Below are 9957 nucleotides of genomic sequence, written 5' to 3'. Positions count from 1 at the left end.
GATAGGTCCTGGGTTCGAATCTCACGAGTGCGGGGTGGTGGATGAGCACTGTTGAGGAGTCCCACGATAGAACGAAACGGCCGTCCAGTGCTTCGAGGTTTTCCAAGGTGGTCTAGATTCAATTGACTCGTGATCTCAACTATATAAAATTACTAAAATTTCCACAAAACCCCCTTCTGATATCTGAATATACATGTACATGTATGAACCAACAAGAGAAAACTTCTTATGATAATATACAAATCTTGTTGATCTTCACTCTTAATAAAGTTTTGTTGGAAGCCTTTTAATAATGTAAGGTTAACGGGACTATAATTTATGGACTAACTTTGAATGACATCAATTAAACAATTTGGACTTCACAAATGACCTAGCCCTCCTATCTCATACACACGAACAAATACAGATGGAGACAACTAATGTAGTAGAAGCCTCTGCACCAATAGGCCTCAACATACACAAAGGGAAAAGCAAGATTCTCAAATACAACACTGAGAACACCAACCCGGTCACACTTGGTTGAGAAACTCTGGAAGATAATAAAACATTCACGTACCTGGGAAGCATCATCGATGAACAAGGAGGATCTGATGCAGATGTAAAGATGAGGATTGGCAAAACGAAAACAGTATTCCTACAATTGAAGAATATATGGAACTCAAAATAACTGTCAACTAATATCAACATCACAATCTTCAATACAAACGTCAAGACAGTCCTTCTGTACGCAGCTGAAACGTGGTGAACTACCATAACCATCATCAGGAAGGTAGGTGTATTCATAAAAAATTGTCTATATAAGATACTGGTGGGATAACATCAACAACAGCCCAGTGTGGTAGAGAACATACGAGGTTACAGCTGAGGAGGAAATTAATAAATTATGTTGTAAGTGGATAGGACACACATGGAGGAAATCATCAAAGCGCATAATAAGGCAAGTCGCGTCGTGCTCACTATCCATCTTTAAGTAAATAATTGTTGAAATAACTGTCTTCCACCTAATTAGTCCCTTCACTATCTTTCTCATCTTGCATGTTGAATCGGTTTATTTAAATTCTGTAAAGCGTACAACACAGATAGCAAACAACAAAAACATTAGTAAGAGGAGCTTATTAACAATACAGAATAGATGCTGTATTTTTCATTTTATTTATACTTTGCTGTGGCTATTCTCTTTGTTTATTTTTCTGTCTGAGATCCTCATAAACATTTGTTACTTCGGTTAATGTAACTAACTAGGTAGTTTACAGTAGTATCAACAGAAATATCACTGCGACATAAGTTAGATCGCAAGCTGAATGAGATAGAAAGATTAGTATGTCAAATCAGATCTTATGAAATCTATGGTATGTGTTGACAAAAGTCTCAGAGAATGTAAAAACGACTACACATAATTTCTAGAGTTGTAGTATTTGTTAGCTGAGTAGGAATTAATCAAGTAACTTTAAAAGTTATGTATTATCAAGGCTGCAGACTGTGATATAAGCAAACAATAAAAAAACTGATCAATACAATTGAACTGTTTTTTAATCATTATCAATAATAACTTTTGGCTTTTGAGTGATACAAAGGGTAATATTATTAAAATTTTTCCAAAATATTATTATTAGCTTTATTCCTTATTATATTTTTGGTACAATATAGAATTCTCAGTACAAAGTATTTCAGTAAGTTTCCGTTTCTTATTTCTTGATCGATATTGACGATAGACATTGAGTGATAGTTAGTTAGATATTAACATTTCAGAAGTCGACATCTGAATAACATTCATTCTTTTCAGTACATATTGCCAGCCATCAACATGTCTCCGATTGTACATTTTTGTATCTTGTACAGAGAAAGTTCGTAAACTTTTTACAAACGCACCTGAATAGATTATTCATTTAATTGATATAATGATGTGTTAAAACAAACAAGAAAACAGATAACTTGTTGAAATATCTAGATGGTAGGAACAGATAGCCCAGATATTCAAACAGGCCGCCTTAGAATGAGATCATAAAATAACTATCATTTTACAGAAAAATTTATGATTTCGAATTGAAGGAAAAACAACATAAAATGTAAGTTGAGATCCTTGGAAGCAGTGTGAATCTGCAATACACAATAGAATCTCTGTTAGCTAAAGACAACGAGCCACTGAAAAAATGTATCATTTATTCTATATGATTTGTAAACGTTCTAAAACTGATTACTCAGTTGATGATTTTATATTTTCATCTTACTAAAAACCGAAAGACAGTTGGATAGCTAACATTGTTATTACCTCGAAACTGAGGAGCGTATAAGTATTGAGAATGTGGAATTCAATTTTTAAAGAAGCATTTCTTATGATTATTAGGATGATGTTAGGAGTTTACAGTTCCATTTAATGTTACTCAATATTACTGATAAACATTATAGATCACATATAGATTTGTTCTCTCATCTTCATTATATAATGATTGTTTAGTAATGAGTGGTTAGTATATCTTTAAATACGAATCACTTGTACTTCTATGGTGATTGATATTTTTACACTGTTGTTCGGTTTATACAGTGAGATACATCAATAAAGTTATACTGACTAGATCACTTGTTTTTTGAGATCATATCTTGCAAAGTAGGTTAGATAGGGAGTAACATATAAAAAGGAGTTAAGTTATAAGTTAAGACACACTCTGAAAATTATACTCGAGTAAAGCAGTTGTTATGTGTTTCTCAGATATAATGGGACTCCTCAGGAGTACGCATCCACGATCCTGCACTCGCGAGATTCGAACCCAAGACCTACCAGCCTCGCGCCAGAGCAATTAACCGATAGACCACTGAGGATGAAACGGCCGTCAAGCAGTGATTCCAGGTTTTCGATGGTGGTCTAGCTTCAATTGACTCATGATTTCAACTATGAAAATACTGAAATATCCACAAAAACTCCTTCTGATTTCTCAGATATAATCAATATTTTCATCTATACAAATGAAAGAGGAAATCAGAAAAATTGTTATTCACATTTAGAAATCAAGTTTATTTTATTCAAACTTAGTCTACTTTCTTGATTTCTATAATTGTGTTCTATTTTTAATTTGTTTCAATAATTTGCACGAGATCATTGATCACATGTTATTGTCTAAATTAATAACGATGAATGTATCAGAATTCTTTTTCTAACCTACATTTTTAGTAGTAATTTGAACGTTTTTATTTCGAATTATTTTTCTAGAAGAAAAAGAAATTCCGGTTACTTAAAATTTCGTTTATATAACATTTGTTGACATTAAAGCAATTTTAACGTAATTTAAATCCAAGAATAGATGTAAGCTGGACCATTGAAGACCCAGAAGCACTGCCTGACGGTTGTTTCGTCTTAGTATGAGACTCCTCAGCAGTGCGCATCCACGACCGCGCACGCGGCGTTCAAACCAAGGACATCCGGTCTCGCACGCGGACGCTTAACATCTAGACCACTGAGCTGGATGGCACCCAACAGTGTATATATCTAATTTCAGCCAATCCACAAAAATACGTGACCATCCACCATTGCCTTCAGCGGGTAACTGTCTCACAACAGACACGACTGACCTCCACTGGTTGATTGAAATATAACATATTGACAAATTATTAGGTAGATTTAATTATTTACCTTTTATATATTTTCGATTAAAGTGACATGATTACGTTAAATAATTTTACATAAATGTGAGGGATCTTTCTAGGAATTTACTGATAAAAATTTGCCTGTGTTAAGTGGCATGTAATTTTATTGTTTATTCCTTTAGATTCAGAGAATCCCCCATGTAGAAGTATGTATGTATGGAGAATTAGTTGAGATTAAAAGAAATTTCCGGGACCTAATAGATCTTAAGTGGTAATAAGTTTGCAAGTGGAATATATTGCAAACAGACTTGAGTTTAAAGAGTTTTATATAGATGTCTCATCACAGTTCAAAATATATTTAACGCGGTTTTATGGTACTTCTCAAAAACTTACATCTGAAGGATCATGAATTTAACGAAAACATTAAGGGAAAATGATCTTAAATTAAACTAATATCAACAAATCACCCAGTTATACTAAGAAAGAGGTTAGTGTCAGTTATTTCTGTAAAATTTTTTCAAAGTCATGAATTCGTAAATAGTTGTCATAATAGTGAAAACTGTGTAGCTACAAAAATATTTTGGCTATATAAAGGACTTATGTAATGAAAAACTGTCTTTGTTGACTTCATGTACAAAATATGTCAAGCTAAAACTTACAAAACCGAAATTGATCCCACTTTCATAATTTCCATCATAAATTAATTTTAATTAGACATCCATTATAAACCAGAAAGCAATGAACAGATGTTTCGTCCTAGTATAAATCCGTTCAGCAATCACTATTTATGACCTCACAGGTGATCAAACTACGGACCTTCAGATCACACGACGAGATCCTAGCACTAACCACTAGACCATTAATTTAACACCTGATAGTTTACATTTACAACTTTAGTTATTTCACTATATTTTATGACTATCATCCATTTCCATCTGTGATATCTATCGTACACACAGTACAGTTGAACTTTCCCAGTCACACCTTCATTTTAGGATTTCAGTGAATTCCCTAGAAGGTGATATTTATCAATTGTTATAAATGACATGATATTTTATTTCCATTGGATCTAATTAAGATTATTATATTCTTTAGAACTAATAAATAACTGATCAAAGATGAAATATTTTCGTGGAGATTTGTAGCTCAGGTGGTGATTTTGATGTAGGTTTGTTCTCTGAGCTGGATGGTTTGGTCGTGGAGCTTTCATCGTCCTTCTGAACGACATCATCAGCAAAAACTTCGGGTAGAAGTGAAGTGTTTGAATTTCTCCACAAATCTACATCAAAATATTTTCGTGCTTATATTTCAGCACCAAATAGAGAGTGAGAGTTGATCATTATTCACTACCAATTAATTAACAACTAACCAGTGTATGTATTTAATCATGTAGACCACAGGTTATTTGTTATAAAATTATTGTAATTTACTTTTCAACGATCAAATATCAACCCTATTTAAGTAAGATCCCTTTTATGAATGTAAATTTGGCTAATGTTTTGATCCGGCACTATAGTAGGTATGTTATCAATTTACTAATTAATCGTGAATTTAACACTATAGAGATGTAATACAGATGAAACTTATTCTATATGGGCATTAATTTTTCAAATTTATAATCAAAGTAATCATTTTCTCGGTGAAATATCCAATGCAATACAGTTTGTCAATGAGTTCAAATAAAATCCCACATCGTTGGGAAGAAATTATCGATTTGGTAGCTTGTTGCATTTTTTTTCAGATTGTTCAACTACTATTGCATAATATAGTTGTATTCTCCTGGTAAAGTTTATATTCTTAAATACATCTAATTCTTACACATCATCCATGTTGATAAGATCTAAGTATACCCTCTTTTTTGGTGTGTGTATGCGTGTGTAACTATCGGTTTACATGAAAATTCACTTCAGTTTTTAAGTTTAAATGACATTAGATGAGAAGAAAAACAAACTATGTTAGTTATTTTCTTAAGTTTATTCATGTTACGCCATGTATTTTCTTTGAAATGATATATGTATGACGTAAAAAAGTATACGTTCCTTAGACTTCAATTTTGTACAGTATTGTACATGATTTCATTTATTTTTTTACTCGACTTAAGCAAACAATCAATAGGTGTAAACAATTGGACAAACATTCACGTTATTGAAATGCTGAATGTTGAAAGTTCAATTACGTAACTGGCAGAAGTGAGTCAGTTGTCTTCATGTAAAAAAAACAACACCCACCCTACTAATTCGTTATGTCATCTACAAAATTTGGAAAATCAAATACATGATCTTATGTAATCATTAAAATGAAAAGTGCAGTAGGTTCAAATAATCTCAGGTAAATTATTTATGGAAATTCAACGTAATATTGCTAAATGACATTGATTTAACTTGGCTATACAAAACGGTATACAAAGGTTAAGTGTGTAGGTTGAATCATTTATCATTTGGTACAACAAAATGAAGAAAAAGAAAATTGAAATCATTTCAATCATAAAAATGTAATTCTCAGCACAAGTAAAGTTATGTAATTTATCCAGAAGTGATATTATGAATACTATGAAGTACTTTAACTTGTTAAATAACAAATGAGGGATATTCGTTATCAATTAACCTTAGTTAAGGTACCACTTGAAACAAGAGGTGTGCTGAATAGCTGCTTCGTCAGTGTATAGGACTCCTTAGCAGTGTGAAGCTATGACATAGCTAAGAATCGGACCCCAAAACTCCAGATGCGGAGGCGAGATCTTGAATATTAGGAAACTGTGTTGAGGCCAAATGATGTAGATTTCCAACTTCACTATATAGAGTAACAGTCATCTAGTGTGGTGGTCATGGATGCACACTGATGGACAGTTTAATTTTCAAGCGAATAAGCTGTCTGGTGTTCTCTGGTTATCAGTGGTACTTCAGATAAAATCAACTCACCAATACCTTCTACAGGTTGAATTAGTCTCCACAAAATCATTTAATCTTAATATTAGGTATCAGTTGCTGGTAACTTTATTGAAATGACATTATAGAAACTTACTACAACGTGGAAGTGATTTTTAATACAAAGCGATATCGTCTGAAAAACAACCGATTATCTTATTTCTTAAAATAACAATCAGTAATCAAACTGAAATCTAGATCTGATCAAAAAGTAAGGTTTTATGGCTTAAACAACAGGATTATTTCAAATTAATCTCTAACCCATTTTGTTTATATTACCAGTTATTTTTCAAGACTTGTTGACTTAGTCATACAGTCAAGACCACCGTGCATACTGTAAATATAAATTTCTGAACAATATACCAGAATATTCAATTATATGTGATTGATTGTGGTAATAAATCATTATTAAAGAAAGTATTAAGGTTACATAGGCTGATATATTTACATATATGAACATATACCCCAATTATGATGTAATCAACAATTAACTAGTTGATTATTATTATTACCATGACATTATTACAGTAATTTGTAATTTAATTACTAAACTTAATAAAATAACCACAGACATTCATCTCTATGAAGTAAATAGAGATGATCAGTTAAAATTATTTATTTGTCAATCAAGTTCTAATTAATTTTTGACCATTTAACATTCGAAAAATCAAAAGGAAAATATTTTTATATAGTTGAGATCATGAGTCAATTGAAACTAGACTACCATGGAAAACCTGGAAGCACTGGACGGCCAACTCGTTCTATTGTGGGACTCCTCAGCAGTGTGCATCCACCATCCTGCCCAACGAGATTCCAACCCAGGACCTACCAGTCTCGCGCGCGAGCACTTAACCTCTAGACCACTGATCTGGCCGGCATTAAAGGGTGTTAATGTCTAACTTCAACCAATCCACGAAATTGAACAACCATTCACCAATGTCTTCAGTGAGTTGATATCTTCCAACAAACCTGGTTGAACTCCACTGGTTACTGCTTCTCACTAGAACTCCTGGAAGTACTTCATGGAGCCAGTCACTAGTGAGCATATGATCATTAACAGAAGGAGGTTTTGTGGAGATTTTTAGTAATTTTATATGGTTGAGATCATGAGTAAATTGAAGCTAGACCACCATCGAAAACGTGGAAGCACTGGATGGCCGTTTTGTCTTATTGTGGTCTATCGGTTAAATGCTCTGGCGCGAGACTGATAGGTCCTGTGTTCCAATCTCGCGAGGTGGGATCGTGGATGCGTACTGCTGAAGAGTCCAAAAAATCGAGAAAGAAATCGAAAAAAAGAAATAAACTAACATACATATATTACTCTGTATGTAGTAATAGATTAATATTCTTCTATACATAAGTATACATTTATATACATTAATAACAATTGTACGCATGCATTTATATATATACATTTGACATGAATGAAACTAAGTGAAAATGTAGAATTATTGCATTTTTCGTTTTGTAAAAAAAAAATTAAAAAAAAATAAAAATACAATAAAAATAGAATGAACAAGGACAACAAAAATCATTGAAAGGAAGAAAGAAAGAAAAAACTCATTAGACATATTAAATAAAAAAAGAAATATTCTGATAATATCTCTTCTATTACACCAGATGGTTTCATGACATCGATTTTAACTGGGTCAGGCGCCAATAATTTATTATGTTTATGAAATGTAAGAAGATGATGAAGAAGAATAAGAAGAAAAAGAAAAACAACAACAACAACTAGTATTCAAAAGTAAACGATAATGGAAGGTAATCATTAACATTATCAATAATAAAAAGGAAGCTTATGTACTTATTATGAAAATTGACAAAACAATATTGTATTTCCTCCTTTTTTTTTCTCATTACAAAAAGTTAATTACATTTCATTATTTAAATATTAAAAAAAAAAGAAAACGATAACTGTGATAGATGGTAAATGAAGGGTTGGACAGTTTAGGAATAAGTTAAATGCTTAAAAAAAAGTACAATCATCATTGGTTGATAGACTATTTAGTCTAAATTAACTAAACAATAGAAGTACAAATATGAGATATTTGACTCTTTATTACTTCTTTACTGACCATATGTTGATTTGATTTAAAGAAAATCACGTAGTCTATAAAGGAGTTTTTTCAAGAAACTATCTCATGAAAATTATTTTAATATAATTCCCAAAATTTTTAATAGTTGAATTCATGAGTCAATTAAAGCTAGACCAACTTGTAAAAACCTGGAAGCATTGGAAAGTCACTTTGTTCTAGTGTGGGATTCCTCAACAGTGTGCACCCATGATCCCGCTCCGTAAGATTCAGACACAGGACTTATTGGGTTTTGAGCTCGAATGCTTAACCTATAAACCACTGAGCCAGTATCCAAGTGTTTTAATGTCTAACTTCAACCAATCAAATATTAAGTACAATTAATTCTACTTGTATAAAGTGGAAAAAGGATGTAAGAAAATTATTTGTAAGTACATTTATCAATTTAATAGTTAAGTTCATGAGTCAATTAAAGATAAACCACCATAGAAAACTTGGAAGCACTGCTTGACGGCCGTTTCGTCCTAGTATCAATATCCTATTATATTATCGAAATGAATATGTAATTTAATAAGTGAAAAACAAAGTAGAGATTGGAATATACACAACTATGACTAAAGCATTACATTAAAATTACTATCCTAAGGTTTCTTTAAATAAAAAAAACCTGGAAAAATTCACAAGCGTTGTAAGCAAAAATGGATAGTGACTAGCAGTGGAATCCAGGACGCGCGTTTCGTCCGATGCGGGACTCGTCAACTGGATGTACCTGCGTCTCAGAGTTGATGTTCACTCTGGGAATCGAACCCACTACCTTTCGATTCAAACGCAATCGCGTTATCCATTCGGCCACCGAGTCCTGATAACCATTTGCAACATCAACCCTGAGATGCAAGTACATCCGGCTGACGAGTCCGAAATAGGACGAAACGTGCATCCTGGATTCAACTGTTATCTACTATTCATCTTTGCTTGCAATGCTTGTGAATTAAGGCAATGTTAAGGCAATACTCACAGTATGCACATATGCCAATTAGAGACTGACCAGTTGCAGTCCTAAACATCAATAGGAAGATTCAAACAAACAATACTAACTGGAAAAATTCAGTTTTTAAATTAATATTTCGTTTTAAAAAGTAATTAAAAAATAAACAACAACACTGAATTAACAGTAAATGCACACTAGTGACGTAATCAAAGGTAAATTTCTAGACTAACAAAAGTTCAATCAAGTTTAAACTATTGATCATTTGATATACATCGGTTTAATATTTAGCAAAATATACCAAAAATTTTATTTCTTTGTTTAGTTCACCTTTTTTAAAGAATCAGACTAAAATCAACTAAATTCCTAATCATTCTTTAGTATTCAATAGTGTCATATAATTTAACTAATAAGTATTTTAATAGTTGACATC

Source organism: Schistosoma mansoni, chromosome 3 (assembly GCF_000237925.1).
Source record: "Schistosoma mansoni strain Puerto Rico chromosome 3, complete genome".
Lineage (NCBI taxonomy): Eukaryota > Metazoa > Platyhelminthes > Trematoda > Strigeidida > Schistosomatidae > Schistosoma > Schistosoma mansoni.
Note: the sequence above shows the minus strand (reverse complement) of the source record.